This window comes from Propithecus coquereli, unplaced genomic scaffold (genome assembly GCF_000956105.1).
Source record: "Propithecus coquereli isolate 6110/MARCELLA unplaced genomic scaffold, Pcoq_1.0 Scaffold118, whole genome shotgun sequence".
NCBI classification, from domain to species: Eukaryota; Metazoa; Chordata; class Mammalia; order Primates; family Indriidae; genus Propithecus; species Propithecus coquereli.
In genome coordinates, this window is record NW_012135858.1 from 4,052,434 (window position 1) to 4,072,310 (window position 19,877).

The 19,877-nt window shown below is 39.0% G+C and overlaps 1 pseudogene across 1 annotated transcript; it reads right to left on the reverse strand.

The window, feature by feature from the left end:
* Window positions 1-9,840: 9,840 nt before the first annotated feature.
* On the reverse strand, window positions 9,841-10,988 carry LOC105822347 (annotated as a pseudogene). Its single transcript, XR_001138102.1, has one exon. The product of XR_001138102.1 is annotated as a triosephosphate isomerase pseudogene (transcript).
* Window positions 10,989-19,877: the final 8,889 nt, after the last annotated feature.

Here is a 19,877-nt window from a genome sequence, read left to right on the forward strand (position 1 = left end):
TTTTCCACCATACATTCTAGTTCGTCTTGGATTATGTTTATTTACATGTTGATTTCAACAATTGACTCTTGAGATCAAGGGTTCCCACTTTTTTTTTGTCTGCAAAGCCTAACACAGTACTTTGCCCATAGTAAGTGCTCAATAAATATTTGTTGGATTAAATCGTGTTCCACATGGAAAATGATTAAGCACAAATATGTACTTATCTTCTCCACTGTGTAAGTTTTATACTTCTGTTTCTTGGGAAATGTTTGCTGGAACATCTTTTTGCCTTCTTTAATGAATTTTGATCTTACATCTCATTTAAATGCCTTGGAGTTCCAAAAGACAAATACATCCTCATGTAATTTAAATGACAATCAGCAGGCTATTTTTTTCTAATTAATATACAAAAAGGTGATGGTCACAGCAGGTAACTGATGAGGCTAATCTGTCAATGTCCTGATAATTCTCTGCCTGATCGCTCCCAGTCCAGGAGCCTGAATAATCACGGAAGCATCAATCGAGAAAAGATCATCGATTGTCCTCAGGTGAACTGGGTGTTTGAGCAGGATGAGGTTAGCACAGTATCTCAAGGGAGTCCCTCAGAAAGAAATCGATGCTTTGACTTCAAAGTGATGTACAAAAGAGCTACAGGAAGCTTCTTTGAGATGCAATCCTAGGAGTACTTGGCGTAACGGAAAGAGAATTGATGCAATTAGTCATCATACTCTGTTAATTGGGACTCTAGCCAAAAGCATTCAAAAAGATTTGAAGCTTCTAATGGATGACTCAGCTGTTTGATTGCTTTGGCTTCCATGTTTCTCTACAGTTTTCTAAATAGTTTAAACTATTTACTCACCACATTTTAACAAGAATATTCTCCAAACAAAAAGAAAATCATTGTTTCCATTGTGTTGTAGAGAAATAAACACGTGGTAAGACCTTAGCAGTGATTAAAAGATACTTAATATTTTTGACAATGACTTTGTAAATAAAAATGCTGCTCACATATTAAAAATTTATCATTTGTTTTTATGGTACCTTTAGATAAAAAACATTTACACAATTAGGTCATTCTATTTGGTAGGTTGAATATCCCTGAAGTTTGGTGTACATCCCTCCCTTATTCCAGGCCTGGCCTTCCCTCTTTCATTCTTTGGGGTCACTACGGCCTTTTTTTTTGAGACAGAATCTCACTCTGTTGCCCTGGCTAGAGTGAGTGCCATGGCATTAGCCTAGCTCACAGCAACCTCAAACTCCTGGGGTCAAGCAATCCCACTGCCTCAGCTTCCCAAGTAGCTGGGACTACAGGCATGCGCCACCATGCCCAGCTAATTTTTTCTATATATTTTTAGTTGTCCAGATAATTTCTTTCTGTTTTTTTTTAGTAGAGACAGGGGTCTTGCTCTTGCTCAGGCTGGTCTTGAACTCCTGAGCTCAAACAATCCGCCCACCTCGGCCTCCCAGAGTGCTAGGATTACAGGTGTGAGCCAACGAGCCCAGCCTGGCTTTTAATTTTAAAAGTTTTATTAGTCAAGTTTCTCCTCTCTTATACATTTTGCTAACTGGTTTATGATATTAAGGGAAGAAGCAGGGAAGCAGAAGGAAAGCAGAGGGGCAAAGAAAAGTGCACATTTGATTGATACTGTTGTGTTGAGCTAGCATCAGTGCTTTTTAAACACAGTAGGTGTTGAAAACTCACTCTTTCTCTTATTAAATTCATTTATGGGTTCTTTGTAGACCCCAGTTTCTGAGGAACTTTCACCTGCAATGTATTTTCTGAAGACAAATGTTATCTTTAAAAACTACTGAGCATATCAATGTAAATTTGCTCATGATATTTGATAGAGCAAAATATTTTATTAAGGAAAACATTTTCAGCTGAGTAATGAAAATGCCTTGGGGAATGTCCTTTTCAAGACTAAAATTTCCCATCTTCTCAAGCAAATGGCAAGTCATACAGGGCCCTGAACACCAGGGTGAAGAGTCTGCATTTTATTCCACATGGGATGGAAGGCTTTGGATGATTTCCAGCAAGGCAGGGGAGGCTTATAATCTGATTTACACTTTTAAAAGCTCCCCCTTGGCTGTTAGGAGGAGGCAGGATAACAGAAGGACAAAATGGCAGATAGGAATGTAGTCTAGATAAAAGACGATGGCGATTCAGACAAAGTTGCTGCCACTCAGAGTGGATCCCTGGGAGTCCAAGGCTGAGCACATGGTAAGGACATGAAGTGCATCTCTCACTAAAATCAGCCAGAGTGGGCCTTCCATCAGGGTGCATGTTACCAGTATTCTCTCACTTTCCATGCATTTTGCCTTCACAGGGCACATCCTCACCCATCTCCACATACCAACCCCCACTCACTCCCTAGTTGGGGTCACCTTGGTCTCTCTTCTCTCTTTAGAATTACTGATCTCGACTACAAAGAAAAAAGCTTTGGGTATACAGTCTGCAAACACTGTGAGTATAAATTGTCAATCATCCTTTAACCCAGGAGAAATTAGGCTCCTAACATTATAGCTTAGTGGTTACTGTACTATTTAGTACCAGCTCCTCCCGGGTTCAAATCTTAGGTCCCGTAACTTATTAACTGTGACCTTGAGCAAATTGCTGAAATTCTCTGGGCTTCAATTTCCTCATATATAAAGCAAGAATTCTAATAGTACTTATCTCACATGATTGTTATAAAAATTAAATGAGTTAACATTGTCGACATGCTTAGAACTGTACCTAACACCTAAAAAACGCTACTTGGACGTGCGCTATTGTCATTTTACCTACCTTTTGGAGCTTTGTGAGGAATAGGTAAATAACACTTGTAAAGCCCTTAACATGGGACTCACACATATATACTAAGCACCCAATTAATGCTCAGCTATTATTACTTTGCTCAAATATGACACAAATCTCAGCAATGAGCCATTGTTTATTTTTTGCCTCTCTTGCTGTTTCTAATTTCTTTTTCAGCCCCTATGAGGTCACCTATGTCTGTGCCTGTGTCTGTGATGAGTATATTTAACCTCGGGGCCAAGACAGAAGATATTGGAAGAGAAGCAGAAGCCACTGGCTCGTTTCCCAGTTTTTCTGCTTCTATTAGAAAAACAAAAGTACTTCTCATAAGAACTAGGTACCACATTTTTGAGACTCCAGCCGAGCTTGAATAGTTCATTAATTTTGGCACTCTTACATGAAATGCAAGCAGTTTTGGAAAGCTTGCCTTTGTCTGGGTTAATTAGTAAATGAGAACATTGGGACTCTACCACATTTTTTGGCTTTAGCAATTCTTGTAATTGTTTTGTTTAGGTCCATGTTCTGTATAAACATACTAGATACCTTTTTATATCCATTCTGTGATAAAAGAGAACTGGAATATTTGTGATGCTCCAGTGACATTTCAGGAAGAAGGGGAAGTGTAAGACCTGTGCTGCTGAGAAATTAGAAAGAAACAGAAAAGAGGGGGCTTCAGGGAATAGAGATGAAGCTGTCTGAATGAGAAAAGATGTCTTAAAGAAAGAGCAACAGCAAAAGGAAGCACCATTAACAGCCTGTTCCATTGTGATATCTGACTACACGTATCCCAACTTCATTTCCATGTTCTTAATGTTTACATTGTTACTGACATCCCTGACTTATGTAACTTCTGCATGCCTCTTAATGAATCTCTCCATTTATTTGAGGGGTGTTTGCAGATATTTAAAAGTATTTGGCAGCAAGGTTATGTTCCATGACAGCAAACAAATGCTTAGTCATACAAAGAGCAGCATAAATGCGAGCGCTGCCTGTGGCACAAATCAGTTCCTGGCGAATTTTTTCCCTTCCTCTTTGTTTCCACTAATTTATTAAAACAAAACCATTAGTTGATACCCAGATTAAAATGTATACCATACCCTTTCTTTGGCTCTAGAAAAACTACAAAACCCTTTCTCCTGCTCACCTCTCCTTAGGTCTGAAGTTCCAGTTTAAACTTCAAGCGGATGTGCAATTGATCTGGATGAGAGCAGATCCACTTTTCCAAGTTGTCTAGTGCTGCTGTGCAGTCACGAGGAGGCCAAGAGGAGGGATGGGAAGTACCTGAAAAAGGTAGACTTTCATTAAAACTATATAAGGTCATTTAGTCAAAAGTAGTTTTCTTGCTCCAGGTAATTAATTATCTTGGCTGTCTGGCCAGTTGGGGAATTCATATTCATTGAGCTATGAAGTGTGTATCAGATATTTCATATAATTATTTTATCCATTCATTCCTACAACATTGTAAAGTATTATTATCCCTCTTTTACAGATAAGGAAGCTGAGGTTAAGAGAAGTGAAATAAATAGCCTGAGGGCATGCTGTGTGTTCATGTATTTATAAAATTAAATACCCACGACAGGTTTGAGTCTATACTGTCTAAGATTATCCCTTGTAGCCTTCTTTCTAAATGTGTGTGATGAGCACAGCTATTCCTGGCCCAAGCACAGGCTGCAGGGAGCTGGAACATATGTTTTTTAGGTAGCATTACTCAGGCCTGTAGAATGTATCACAGAGAAAATGACATCACAGATGCTCCTATGTATCACACACTCTGGTTATTTAAGGGTTTGTAACAGAATCCTACTCCAATGGGATTTTGGATGCATATGGCAAAACAAATCTAATCTTGACTTGGTCCCAGAACTCCTTGTCAGTTTTCCCACAGGACCCTGGTGGTGAACACTCTGCCCTGACTGAGGAAGCCTGGAGGATCCTGAACCAGGGGCTGCTCTTGACCCAAAGAGTCTCCATGTCACCCAACCACCCCAGAAGGTCAAAGAGCTTCCTCCCTCCTCTCTCTCTCTCTCTCTCTCTCTCTCTCTCTCTCTCACACACACACACACGCACATCTTTCCTTCAAATCTCTCTTAAGAGTTCTTTCCTTTCTAATAGATTCTCTCAAGACACTCCAGGTTGAAGCTGCTTCATATCCCCAGAAATATGTAGAGACATATTTGGAGAAATTTTTGGTTATTCTGGCATTTACTTCTGGCATTCAGAACCAGAGAGGCTAACTGTCCTACAATGAGTGAGGCCATCTGCACAAATGCAAATTGTCCCTCCCAGATGTCACCGAGCCCCATGGGGAGCACAGCACAAGAGCCTTCCCTCCCTCTGCTCCCTCCACTCATTTCTCAACATCTCCTCCCCTCAACAGCTCATTCCATCAGGTGTCTTGTGTAAAAAGAGGGGAAATGAATTAACATATCACCCCTAAAAGACAACCTACTGTTCTGGGTTCTGTCCTCTTCTGATCCAGGTTCTCCTAGTTCTTGGCTGGCTGGGAACTCTGCTTTTTATTCAACCTGCTGAACTCTCTTTATTGGCAGCTACTCAGAAGCCCACTGCTTGAAAATTTCAGCCCTTAGGGTTGATTTTTACTGCCAAAAACAGCAGTCGAAGTCTGCTACATATTGCTGGGTCATCCGTAAGGGTTCTTCCCTTTTTCCAATATGGAAAACATTTGTTCTGCCAAAGTCATGCCTACCCCCAGCATGGGAGTTGACAGGATTCCATTTGCTTCTAGCAGTGAGAGAACTGACCTCTATAAATTACATTCTTTAATAATGGCTTTGCCCAGAGAAATCTGGCATTACCCCAGATCTTTCTCTGTTCAGATTCACATAAGCTGGATGAGGCAAAGATTTTGACCTGAGCACCTGGGTGGATGCAATACTCCTCATTAAGATGTGAAAAACTGCCTGGGAAAAAAGTCTGGAAAGAGTCTGAACATCAAGCGTTCAGCTTTGGCTTTGTTAAGTTTGAGATGCCTCTTAGACATCTAAATGGAGATGTCAAGATGACAGTTGGATATGTGAGCTAAGATTCCAGGGAGAAGTAAAGGTTGGAGATGTACATTTGGGACAGATAAATAGTTCTAAGTCCTAGGATTAGTAAAGGTAACTGATATGATTTGAATGTCTTCCTTCCAAAATTCATGTGAAAACTTAATCCCCATGGGGTGATATTAAGAGGTGGGAAGTGATTTGGGAAGTGATTAAGTCATGAGGGCTAATGAATTAGTGCCTTATAAATGGGCTGTAGAGAACTAGCTTAGGCCCTGTGGCCTCTGCTTTCCATCATGTGAGAACATGGCATTCATCCCTTCCAGAGGATGCAGCAATAAAGCACCATCTTGGAAGCAGGGAACGGGTCCTCACCAGCCACCAAACCTAATAACACCTTGACCTTGGATTTCTCAGCCTCTAGAACTGTGAGAAATAAATTTCTGTTTTTTGTAAATCACCCAAATTACTAAGTTTTGGGTATTTTGTTATAGCAGCAGAAATGGACTAATTAAGACAATAACCTAAAGAGAATGAATATAGAAAAAAGGCATCTCAGGACTGGTGACTCCAACATTTAGAAATTTTCAATATGAAATCATTATCAGGTTCTGAGTCTGGTGAATGTTACTAATAGGAAGACTGTCTACTTATGATGCTGAAACTAGTTACTGGAGTCTCAATTTTACTAATCCCATTGTTTTTCCCCAAATGCAAAATAAAGAATGAGATATATATGGTTACCTTAAGGTGGTGAGATTATGGATGATTTTTAATTCCTTCCTTGTCCTTTTTTTATATTGTTCAAATTTTCTATAATGAACCTGTGACAATTTTATAATGAGAAAAACACAATAAATATTTTAAATAGTAATGGCCTATATCTTGCACACAGTGCATCTCACATAGCCATCATAAGCCCACGCACATCCCATCACACGATGATGTGAACACACACTGCAAAGGTGAGCATTTCTCCTCTAATAATCAAAGAATTGTTTCTAGAAACATAATGTTTTTCTAAAAATCAAGAATAATGTTACTTTGGTAAAAATGATAAGACCAAGATGTCAGCATAGCACTTTGGTCATAATACAAGCATATTTACCAAATAAGCAAAAGATCACAGCTAAAAGTCACCCTACAAGAGCCTATTAGTTAGCTGGAGAAGTAGTTGCCAAGCACGTTCCTTATGTTTCTGTATATTTTCCAACTCTCCAAATGCAAAGGGATAGCAAAAATGCAATCGGGGAAATAATTCTTGGCCACAACTCACATTCCAAAGGAAAGAATAACAACAACAAAATACCCAAGCAAAACCATCAAACCACATCCTGGTATAAACCTTTAATGTGCTGCTAGGGCATCATCTGGTCCCCATCATTACCAGCTGTGACTTGTATATCCGGGAAAGGCCAAACTTCAGCAATAGGAACGAAAATCAAAGGCCCATGATAAAGCTTTGAAGTTGAATGTGTTTAGTAGCATTTTTAAATAAGGTGGTGACTACAGAATTAAAAGAAAGGACAGACAAGGCCAGTATAACACAAAAGTTGCTAGAAGCTATTTATAAAAATATGAAGAATCTTTTCAAATCCTGATAAGATGACAACTTTCAAGTCTATCACAATAACATTCTATTTTTTCATTTAGTCAATTTGAATTCAAAGCCCACTTTGAGCAAAGTACATGTGTGTGCTTGGGGAGATGGGACAACCAAACTGAAGCACTTTACATGAAATGGGGGAGACATGACTCTCTGAAAATGATATAAGCAAATTCAATCCTAATATCAAATTATCACAGCTGTAATACGTGGTTCCTGGAGCACATTCCACAGAACAACAGTTCCTTGGCATGTAAATGTGTTATCAAATAAGTTAATCATGATAAGTTTCTTATAGCAGAACTTTTAATACATGCTATGATTCCCCCAGAGGGGTATCAAAAAGCAACATTTCCCTAAGTTCTCTGTTCATGAAACCCTTTTACCCAGAGCATCTCAAAAGAGTTGCATTACAAAAAAAACACACTTGCTAAATCCTTCCCAGTAGAGATGAGAGCCACGCAGGATTAATCAGGAAAGAGCTTTGTGGAAGCTAGAGCAGAGTTTTGAAACAGAGAGAGAAACAACTTGGAGAAGTGAGAGGAAGGCATATTAGACTGAAGGATCATATAATGGCTAGGAAGTTGAACTTGTTTACCCAGAGTGAGAACAATCTGCATTCATGGAAGAAGCATGAAATCCAAAGTAGGCTTGGTTCAGTGAGCTTTCTTTGAGAATACTGCAGTAGTCCTAGCAAATCAGGCTACTGAAAAGGTCAACCAGTTCTTTGCATTATATTGATTAAGAGGTCAATGAGAAGATAGCAGGTAACTCTTGAAGAAACCACTAATCTTATAGATAACATATAATAGACTAGAATTCCTAACTTGTTTTGTAAATTATTGTTTTGAATCATTCAAGGTTTGCCACAAGTTATTAATGACCTGTATATTTCAAAACTAGCATATTTCTAATTCATTTGTACTCATTTGTCTCTGTAAGTTTTACTTGTCCCTTGTAAGGCTATATGCTTTATAAAACAAATTAACAGGACCATTTAATGCATTTGTTCCTTCTAGAATCCAAAATTATCACCCGTAAGGCAGAAATCCTGCCAATTATAATCCTATCCTCACAAGACAGCAACAAAACGCTGATTCATACTGACTAAACAAGCTGCATATTAATTACTCATTTCAGTGTCAGTATGTTCATTATACATTGCTCTTTCCAAAGGAGGAAAAAATAAGATTTTGATGTTTCCAGGGCATTTCATTAAAATGCACAGCACAGCAAAAATATGTTGCTTTTGCCCTTTAAATGAATTATGTAGAACAAACTTGTGAAAATTACAGTAGAACTGGAGGCTTCATCATTTAAAGTCAAAAGTACATTTTTTAGTCTCCTCTCATAAATGTGTTTGGTGGCTCAAATCTATACCAAGTTATGTTATGATCTCTCCAGTCTATACCTCTGTAATCTATGCCTCTAGTTCCTCACTGCATGCCCTGTAGGTCCAGTATGACAGGTGTTGGTAATGCCTGGGGCAGTGAAGAGAACCTGGCATAGTAGAAACTTACCTGGGACTTAGGCCATATTCACCTGCTGGTCTAATTACAAAGGCTGTTATAAGAATGGAGTAGGGGTCCTGAGTTCATCATGGTAAACGCTTCTCAGAACTGCCCATGCCCCAGCCTCCTGGACACATGTATAAGCCCTAAAGAGGGAGATTGAGTTGTAGTTGCTAATTAAAATAATCATTTTTACTAAATTGTGTAATCCATCTGCTGTAATTCCATCTTCAAGAACATTAGGACAAGGGAAGAGAATCTATCCTGTCCTTCATCGCCTGCCTCTCCCCATTCCCCTGACACCGACCCTAGGTGGGTTTGCTGTGATGCAGCCTCAGGTCTTCCTTAAAGGTGAATTAATCCAGCTGCCAAGTGAGCTGAGCAGAGAAACAGGAGGAACAGAAAAGGCCAATGAGGGGGAATGGAGAAGGTGGATCCAAGCCAGGAGAGTGGACGCAGAGCAGCATCCAGGAAACACAGCTGCACTGGCCAGCCACAGGAGGACCAAACTAAAAATTGTTGCTGGGTACCTCCAGGACAAAACTGCTTGTGAGCATTAAAGGCAGCCTGTAGAGAGTTTCAGCAGTGCTGGTGGGTGGGCTGGCAGGGGACCTGAAAGTCCTCTGCCAACAGATAGGGAAGGCCAGCAAAACTAGTGGAATTTGAGCTGTTACTGTTAATGTGACCTCCTGTATTGTTCTAGCTGATGAGTCCTAGGAGAAACGAGTGGCATCTATGAATCTGGTGAGAGCTCCCTGTGCCCATTCTCTAATATAAAACAGGCCTGCAAACTGCCATTCTAGGAGAATAAATTTTTTTTTTTTTTTGGTGCCAGGTGTTTTATTTCCCTCACATGTGGGATGGGTCACACACATAATACATAGGCATCGGCACCATGGGAGAGGGGAGCACCCCCGGCCTCTAAAGGGAGGAGTCTGGCTTCAAGGTGTGAGAGGGGAGAGGAGGATGGTTTCTTTTTCCTGCTTTCACTGGGGCCTGAGAGGACCCACAAGCAAGCTCTACCCCTTCCACCTATCAGCCAAGAAAGCCACCTTGGTGACATGTTTAGTTCCAACCATCATAGTGAGTGGAGAAGGGATTGGCCTGGTCCCAACCATTAAGGAGGAAGGTATAAACGGTAAAGGAAGGTACAGTTTGGAGTAGGCCATGAGAGGGTGCTGCTGACACCATCAGAAGCATGTGCAGGGTGGGGGCAGTTACTGGACTTCGGGGCTACCTAGTCCTGGCTTGGCAGGAAGGGTAGGGGAGATGGATGGGCCTATTGTTTGGCATTGATGATGTCCACGAATTCGGGCTTGAGGGAAGCGCCACCCACGAGGAAGCCATCCACATCAGGCTGGCTTGCCAGCTCCTTGCAGGTTGCCCCTGTGACAGAACATCAATAAATAATACGGGTGCTCTGAGCCACTGCATCAGAGACGTTGGACTTAAGCCATCCCCGGAGCTTCTCATGTACTTCCTGGGCCTGTTGGGGTGTTGCAGTCTTGCCGGTACCAGTGGCCCATACAGGCTCATAGGCCAGGACGACCTTGTTCCAGTCCTTCACGTTATCTGCGATGACCTTGGTTTGCTCGAAAACAACCTTCTCAGTGATGCCAGCTTCCCTCTCATCTAGCTTTTCCCCGATGCAGGAGATTACTCCGAGTCCCTCTGCCAGAGCATGGGCCACTTTCTGCCCAATCAGCTCATCTGACTCCCCGAAGACATGCCTTCTCTCAGAGTGCCCCAGGACTACCCATGTGGCTCCACAGTCTTTGATCATGCCGGGACTGATCTCCCCAGTAAAGGCCCCATTAGTCACTTTGTAGCAGTTCTGCGCAGCCACAGCAATCTTGGGATCTAGCTTCTGCTGGGTGAAGTCTATGTAGGCAGTGGGGGGTGCACAAACCACCTCGGTGTCGGCCGGCACCTTGGCTGCGTTCAGAGTGCTGATGAGCTCCCCCAGACACTTCTTCCGCCCGTTCATCTTCCAGTTCCCCCCAACGAAGAACTTCCTGGAGGGCGCCATGGCGCTGGAGGCGACACACTGAAGGTCAGTACCTAGGAGAATAAATCTGAGCACTCGGAATAGCTGATGAAACATGCCAAGTTATTCTTTTTTTGTCATCTTTCAAACAGGAGCAAGGCAAAAAAGGAGTATGGAAGAGAAATAGAGAGGGAGAGAGACAGTCCATGGGTCAATAAGCACGTGCTATGTATTAGGTTTCCTTGGATTTTTTCCATGGCCATTGTTGTAGTTGATTCTTAAAAAAAAAAAAAAACAAATAAAGCATTACTATCACCACTTTAGAGCAAATAGCTGAGGTTTCAGAGAAAGGAAGCATTTGTCCAAAATCACATACCTTCTAAGCATTAGAGCTAAGATTTGAATCAAGGTCTGCATATCAAAGCCTATGCCTGTACCCTAAGCATGAGCGAGACAAGTCTACCGGAGGGTAGAAAGAGGACATTCAAGTTCCTATTTATATTTATTTTTGACCTATCCTTATCAGCAGGATTATTTAATCCAATCCAGGTAGTGACATATCACATCCAGTTCACAAAGTATCCTGAAAAAGAGAGATTGATGGCAGAATGACAGCGGCAGGGGTTAGTGTACCATGATGTGCATCACTCATGGGGCCTAGTTAAGTCACTCCTATTACCTGTCTTTAACTAATATAACTCAGAGAATAGACTAATGGCTCCAAAATGTCCCTCCAGAGAATAGGAGGTTGATAAGGATGCTAACAATGTTTGCACTGGTGGAGGCACCAGCTCTTTGTCAGCCACAAATGGAGGAACCATGATGACACGATGGGCTCTGACTCAAAGTCAGGCAAAAAGACTTTTAAAACTACCAAGCCTGTTTGAGGTATGGGTTGATACTCACTATTGTAAACATTATCTTGGCATATGCTGCATATTTACACATTACCGTGCTTTGGGGGCTGTTTACTTCAGTTATGAACACTATTAAAACCAAGTATATCTATTAATACTAAGAAGCCAATCCATGAATCACTGTGTTTCAAATTTTAAACAAATAATTTTAAAAACAATGAAATATTTGTAATACATTTAGTACTAATAAAGTTTACTATTACTAAGTTTAATACTTTATGTATAACAAAATGATTGGTTATTAATAAATATAAAGCCTTAAAATATATATTTCATCTTTGTCTCACCTTTAAACTTCTCTTTTTGAGTAAAATGGAATAATATATTAATTCAGTGGTATATGAATTAAATTTATAAAAATTTATTTTTATCAAGGATTCATGTTCAAAAAGTCTATAAGACTGTGTTATCAAAAAAATTGCTGGCTGCTGCACCATATATCAGAGTGTAGTGAATATTGAATAGTATATAAAAAGTTCTTGATAAATATTTTTAAACAAATAAATAGAATAATAAATACCATATAGGCATGAGGTATACTTCATAGAGTAAGGAATGTTTGGAGAACAAAGAGAATGATAGATGGCCTTAATTTACTTTTAATAAGAAGGGTGAAGAAGGTGATCATACATCACAGTTAGCCATGATGTGTGCCTGTTATCATACACCCCCTCCAGAAGGTGCCCCTTCACTACAAAGTGATCTGATGTGGATGATAAATTTTATGATCACCTTAATCATACAGAAACATTTGAAATTTTTCAACTTCTCCGTCTTACCCTATTTCTCTCACTCTTTCTTTCCTTCTTACCCTTCACTCAAAAAAAAACCAAATCTTATCCCTTTGTTCTCATGGACATCCCTGTCATCTATACACAATGTCTTCTAAACTATGACAAATATATATCATATCATGGCACTCCTTCCCTGCAAAATCCATTTCTCTCCCTCTCCTTAGGTGCCTTCTTTCACTGTCTATAAACATATCCAGGTCTTACAAAATCTAAAATTAAAGTTCAAAAAAATTTATTTTGAGATTCACCTCTCTTTGAAGACTTCCCCCCTCTTTAATTTTATTTTGAAAAGTCCCTAAAAGGAAATCCTTACTTGCTATCTCTTCCTTCTACGCCCAACATTGTAATTGCTTTCTTGAAGTTTCTCAATGACAATGCCACATCCAATGACCTGTTCTCTAGATTCTCTCTGTAGCCAGGTAGACTGAATCAGTGGCCTTCAGATGGTGCCAGCCCCTCAGCCTTCCACCCAAAGGCATTTTTTCAGCCTTCCACCCCCTGCATCTTTGCCTCTCTGAATATTTGAGATTACTGACCAGCTTAACTTGCTTAAAAGTTCCTATAATTTTGGTCTACTCTAGGACTCTGCAGGGTGTAGTGTAAATAATACATAATTTGGAGTCTGAAGAATCTGGATGTGAATTCTGATTCTGACCCTTAGTATTATTTGTCGACCTTGCCCCAGTCATTAACTTCTCCGAGCCTCAATTTTGTCATCTATCAAATGGAATTATGACACCTAAATCACAGGCTGTTTATCACTAATCTTACTAAGACTATTTTCATGTGAACATTGGCTTTTTAAAAAAATTATAGTAAGTTTTCAACTGCATTAAGTGGCACAATTCATTGGACTAACTGTGCTTTAATCCACATTAACTCGCGATAGAACCAAAAGCACTACGATAGTCACTTTTGATGCTGTGTTTAACCTAAATACTTGAGTTCAGTCTTTAGGTAGTGACACTATCTGTTTTTATTGCAATTCAAGAGAAATAAATGTATAAATATTTATAAATAAATGAGCAACTTTCTGGACTATGCCAAGAGTTGACTTATTCTCCTACAGTTTATGCTGAGTAATTTTTTAAATTCTACATATATATAAAATGTAAATAAAAGGAAGAAAGATATGGAAGAATGTAGGGTTAAGGGTATAACAGAAAAATGTTAGAGCTACCACCAAATGCCTGAGGAAGGGGGAGAGGGGATTTCTAAAGTGCCTTTAAGAAGAACCCATATAAATCAGAGACTACTTTAAACATCTGCCAAGTCCAAAGCACACTGAAATCCTTCATGAAAGTATGCACTAGTAAAAGTATTATTCCCTCTTCTTTCTCACCTTTTCCCATTCCAAACTCCATAGGAATGTGGAGGGGGGAGATTAGAACCACAAGCTTAGAAATGTAGCCAAACACATCACACTTCCGCAACCATAGACCTTTCACCTGCCACAGTACCAAACTGAAGAAAGAAAAGATCCTTAACTAAAACAAAGTTAGGATGGTTTTTTAAATTAATACATAATATTTATACATATTTATGGGGTACACGTGATATTTTGTTACATGCATAGAATGTATAATGATCAAGTCAGGGTATTTAGGATATCTATCACCTTGAGTACTTATCATTTCTGTGTTCTGGGTACATTTCAAGACCCCTCTTCTAGCTATTTTGAAATATGCAAACATTGTTGTTAACCATAGTCACCCTAGTAACCTTACTCTGCTATCAAACATTAGAACATATTCCTTCTGTTTAACTGTATGTTTGTACCTATTAACCAACCTCTCTTCACCACCACTCCCACATATACAGATACACCCTTCCTAGCCTTTGGCTATTATCATTCTACTCTCTGCTTCCATGAGATATACTTTTTTTAGTTCCCATTTATGTGTGAAAACATGCAATATTTGACTTTGTATGCCTAGTTTACTTCACTTAACATAAAGACATCGAGTTCTATCCATGTTGCTGCAAATGACAGGAATTCATTCTTTTTTATAGCCAAATAGTATTCCATTGTGTATATGTACCACATTTTCTTTATCTATTCATCCCTGATGGACACTTAGGTTGATTACATAACTTGGCTATTGTGAACAGTGTTGCAATAAACATAAAGATGCAGGTATCCTTTCAATGTACTGATTTCATTTCCTTTGGATAAACACCCAGTAGTGGGATTGCTGGAACCTATACCAGTTCTACTTTGAGTTTTTTGAGAAATCTCCATACTGTTTTTGATAATGGCTATACTAATTTACATTACCATCAACAGTGTATAAGAGTTCCCTTTTCTCTACATCCTCACCAGCACTTATTATTTTCAATCTTTTTGATAATAGCCATTCTAACTGGGATAAGATGATATCTCATTGTGGTTTTGATTTGCATTTCCCTGATGATTAGTGATGTTGAGCATTTTTTCACATACCTGTTGGCCATTTCTATGTTTTCTTTTGAGAATTGCCCTTTCAGATCCTTTGCCTACTTTTTAATGGGATTATTTGTAGGGTTTTCTTTTTTTTTTTTTTGCTGTTGAGTTGAGTTTCTTGAATATTCTGGATCTTAGTCCTTCATCAGATGAAAAGTTTGCAAGTATTTTCTCCCATTCAACACATTGTCTCTTAACTCTGTTGTTTCCTTTGCTGTGAAGAAGCTTTTTCATTTAATATAGTCCTATTTGTCTATTTTTGTTTTTGTTGCCTATGCTTTTGACGTCTTAGTCATAAAATTTTTGCCTAGACCAATGTTCTGGAGTGTTTCCCCTGTTGTCTTCTAGCTGTTTTATAGTTTCACATCTTACATTTAAGTCTTCAATCCATTTTGATTGGATTTTTGTATATGGTGAGATATAGCGGTTCAGTTTCATTCTTCTGCATAAGGATATCTAGTTTTTGCAACACCGTTTATTGAAGAGGGCATATTTTTCCCAATGTGTTTTCTTGGTGCCTTTGTTAAAATTAAGTAGGCTATAAATATGTGCATTTATTTCTGGGTCTCTATTCTGTTCCATTGGTTTATGTCTCTGTTCTTATGCTAGCACCATGCTGTTTTAGTTACTAGAGCCTTGTAGTATAACTTGAAGTCTGGTAAATTGATGCCTTCCAATTTTTTCTTTTTGCTTAAGGTTGATTTTACTATACAGGATATTCTCTGGTTCCATACAAAGCATAGAATTATTCCATTGTAGATGCCTTTTACATCTATCTCTTGCCTGAGTGCTCTGGTTAGGACTTCCAGTACACCATGATCAAATGGGATTTATCCCAGAGATGCAAAGATGGTACAATATATGCAAGTCAATAAACATGATACATCACATCAACAGAATGAAAGACAAAAACCATGTGATCAGGCCGGGCGCGGTGGCTCACGCCTGTAATCCTAGCACTCTGGGAGGCCGAGGCGGGCGGATTGTTTGAGCTCAGGAGTTCGAAACCAACCTGAGCAAGAGCAAGACCCCGTCTCTACTAAAAATACAAAGAAATTAATTGGACAACTAAAAATATATAGAAAAATTAGCCAGGCATGGTGGCACATGCCTGTAGTCCCAGCTACTCGGGAGGCTGAGGCAGTAGGATCGCTTGAGCCCAGGAGTTTGAGGTTGCTGTGAGCTAGGCTAACGCCACGGCACTCACTCTAGCCCAGGCAACACAGTGAGACTGTCTCAAAAAAAAAAAAAAAAAAAAACCATGTGATCACCTCATTAGACACAGCAAAAAGAAAATTTGATAAAATTCAATATCCCTTCATAATAAAAACTCTCAATAAAGGAAGCATAAAAGGAACATATCTCAACATAATAAAGGCCATATATGACAAACCCACACCTAATGTCAAACTGAATGGGGAAAAGCTGAAAGCCTTTCCTCTAAGGACTGGAACAAGACAAGGATGCCCACTTTCACCACTCGTATTTAATGTAATACAAGTTGAGGGTTTTAATAATTATATGGGACTTGGCGTTGTACTTACTTAAACAAGGCTTTGTTTTATATCTTTGCCATAGGACATTTTATTACCAAGAGTGACCATTTATTATCAAGGTACTGCCTAGATTTTTGATCAGGGCCAGGGTTGCCTCAGGAAGAAAAAAATTACAGTCAGTGGAAAGCAGAAATAAAATTATGTAAGTGATTTGGTAATCTCAGTTACTTCCCAACATAGCCCTCTGCTCCACTGCTCCTGGTCCCTTTAGGTGTCTCTCCTCTCACTAAGACACTGGTCCTAGAATGTCCCTCAAAATTACAGGTGTACTCTTTAAATTCAAAACTTATGGGATATAGGTTTAAGCTTAAGCCCATTGTGAGAGACTAGGAAATTGGAAAGGTGTATCGTGTGGGGTCTCCAGAAGCAGGCTGTGAGGTTTTAGTTTTAGCAGTCAACACCATAAGCCACAGCATAAAAGAGGAATTAGAGTCTGCTGTGTTGACTAGAATTTAGAGCACAACAGGAGAGAGAATTATGGGAAGAGGGATTAGGAAAGGGATTGTAGGAGAAGGCACAAGGACAAAGGATGTTAGTATTAGTTTCATGGACTTCAACTATCAAGAATCTCCACGTTAACATTGCATTCCAACACCCCTCAGCTCATAACCCAACCACTGTCCCGCCACTGCCAGACATGCATTTGTTGAAAAGCAGCATTTAAATTACTTAGAGAGATAAAAGAAATTTTCTTTAGGTCTGCCCTGAGAAGTTAAAATTTTATCTCAGCTTGGTTCTTTGTAGAGCATACGAAACTGTTACTGAAAAGTTTCCATCCTCTGATAGAAAGGTCAGGTGAATATGGATAGACATGAAGTTAGATTCAGTCTCAGAAAGTGACTACAAGCAGTGATTTATGGGCAGAATTCCTCCAGGGCTGGGGGAGGACTTCAACCTCAATGCTGTAGACCAAAGGAAACAATGCTTTATAATCTGCTGAAAAAATGATAAGTCAAATTACAGAAAACATAGAACTGCAGAGATAAAAGCACATTCCCTGGGGCCAGGAAATGTACAGCATTTAAAATGAGAGAATTTCCCCAAGCCTGCTCCCTGTGTTTATCTTGGTCTGTCTCCTTTTTCTGTCTTCACTTCTCATTTCCTGTATTTTACTGCCATTTTTAAATAATCAATCTATACAGAGTTAAGTCAGAATTTTACACATATATATATACATAAAAACTAGTTTAAATATCAAAAAGTGTATTTTCCCTAAATAACGATACAGATTCAACACTTCAACACATCTAGAAAAAAACAAGAAATGTTAATCTATAAAGTCTAAAGTACTGATTAGGAGAGCATGTTATGACACTAAATTTAATGATGTGGCTAAGAATAAAGCATTATTATTTTAAAATTTGCTTCTGGAAAACTTCCACTTTTCCACACTTTTTACTTATTTATTTATTTATTTTATTTCAAAATATTATGGGGGTACAAATGGTTTTGGTTACATGTATCAATTTTGTTATGATTGAATCAGGGTTATAAGTGTGCCCATCACCGAGATAGTGTTCATTGTACCCGTTAGGTAGGTTCTCGCCCCTCCCCTCTTCTCCTGCCCCCTGCTTGATTTCTACTGGGTTTTACTTTCTCTGTGTACATGTGTGCTCATCAGTTAGTTCCAGTTTAATAGTAAGTACATGTGGTGGTGTTTTTCTGTTCTTTGGATACTTCAGTTAGGATAATGGTCTCCAGTTCCATCCAAATTGTTGCAAAAGGTCTGATTCATCCTTCCTCGTGTCTCAGTAGTATTTCATAGTATACATATACCACATTTTGTTAATCGACTTATGAATTGATGGGCTCTTGAGTTGATTCCACATCTTTGCAATTGTGACTTGTGCTGCAACAAGCATTCAAGTGCAGGTCTCTTTTTGATAAAATGACTTCTTTTACTTTGGATAAATACCCAATAGTGAGATTTCTGGATCAAATGGTAGGTCTATGTTTAGTTTTTTGAGGAATATCCATACTGTTTTCCATGGAGGTTGTTCTAATTAGCAGTCCACCAACAGTGCATAAGAGTTCCTTTCTCTCCGCATCCACACCAGCATCTTTTGTTTTTGGACTTTTTAATAAAACCCATTCTAACTGGGGTAAGCTGATGTATCATTGTGGTTTTAATTTGCATTTCCCTGATAATTAGAGATGTTGAGCATTTTTTCATGTTTATTGGCCATTTGTCTATCTTCTTTTGAAAAGCCTCTGTTAATGTCTTTTGCCCACTTTTTAATGGAGTTGTTTGTGTTTTCCTTGCTGATTTGCTTGAGTTCCACACTTTTCTATTAAATGGCAAGCTCTATTTTCCTCCTCATTAAATTTGCTGTGTTTAATAAAATTACCTTTCTGGTTACTTCCAGTTTCAAAATTCAGTGTATATTAATCAACTGCTTTCTTAAATTACCTCACTACATCAATTTTGTAAGATTTTATATTTATAGTACAGGTAATAAGTAATAGCTATTCAATAATTTAGAGTTTTTGAAAAAATTAGAATATATTTGGGACATAAGGCCCCTTACCTTACCCTAAATAGCCATTCTTAAATGTTATTATTTGGATTATTTTTCCTAAATGTTGACTGAAATTTTTTTATTTTGAAAATTTAGTCTAGTTTGATTATTTTCACAGTGAATTGTATTTTTAAAATTTACCCCCAAAATTTGTTGAGCATTTCTATTTGGCAGATGCTATACCAATGGCTCTACATTACATTCTCATGATCACCCTACAAGATCAGTATATTTGTGTATTTGCATATAGGGTAATCCTCAGAGCAACCACAGAACACCACCCACATTCATTATCCCATAAGTTCCCATGAAAAAGGCTGAAATGGAAAGTGGTGGGGCATCTGGGGGCAGAGACTAGGAGGGCACAGCTGCCCCACCAGAGACGCTCAGCAGTTCCCACAGCATCATTCTGGGAGGCAGGCTGTGTGATCACAGCAGCTATGACTGCATCCAGATGGTCCTCATGCTTAGGCATCAAGCCTCAGAAGAGAAGCTAACTCGCATGTTGGAAATATGCCTCTTATCCTCCCTGCTGCTAAAGCAAACACTTGTGTTTCTTTGCTGAGGATGATTCAAGAGTATTTTCTTTCCTTCACATCCTAGTATCCCAGAGTTCAAGTTAATTTCTTTTTAGTTGGCCATTCCTCAACACGTCATTGGAGAGAAACAGTCCTGAGCTTATTGTGCTTAATGCAGTGAGCATGACCCCTCCTCAATATTTAAAATTTAAGCTTTGTCTTATTAACTGTTGTGGATTGAATTG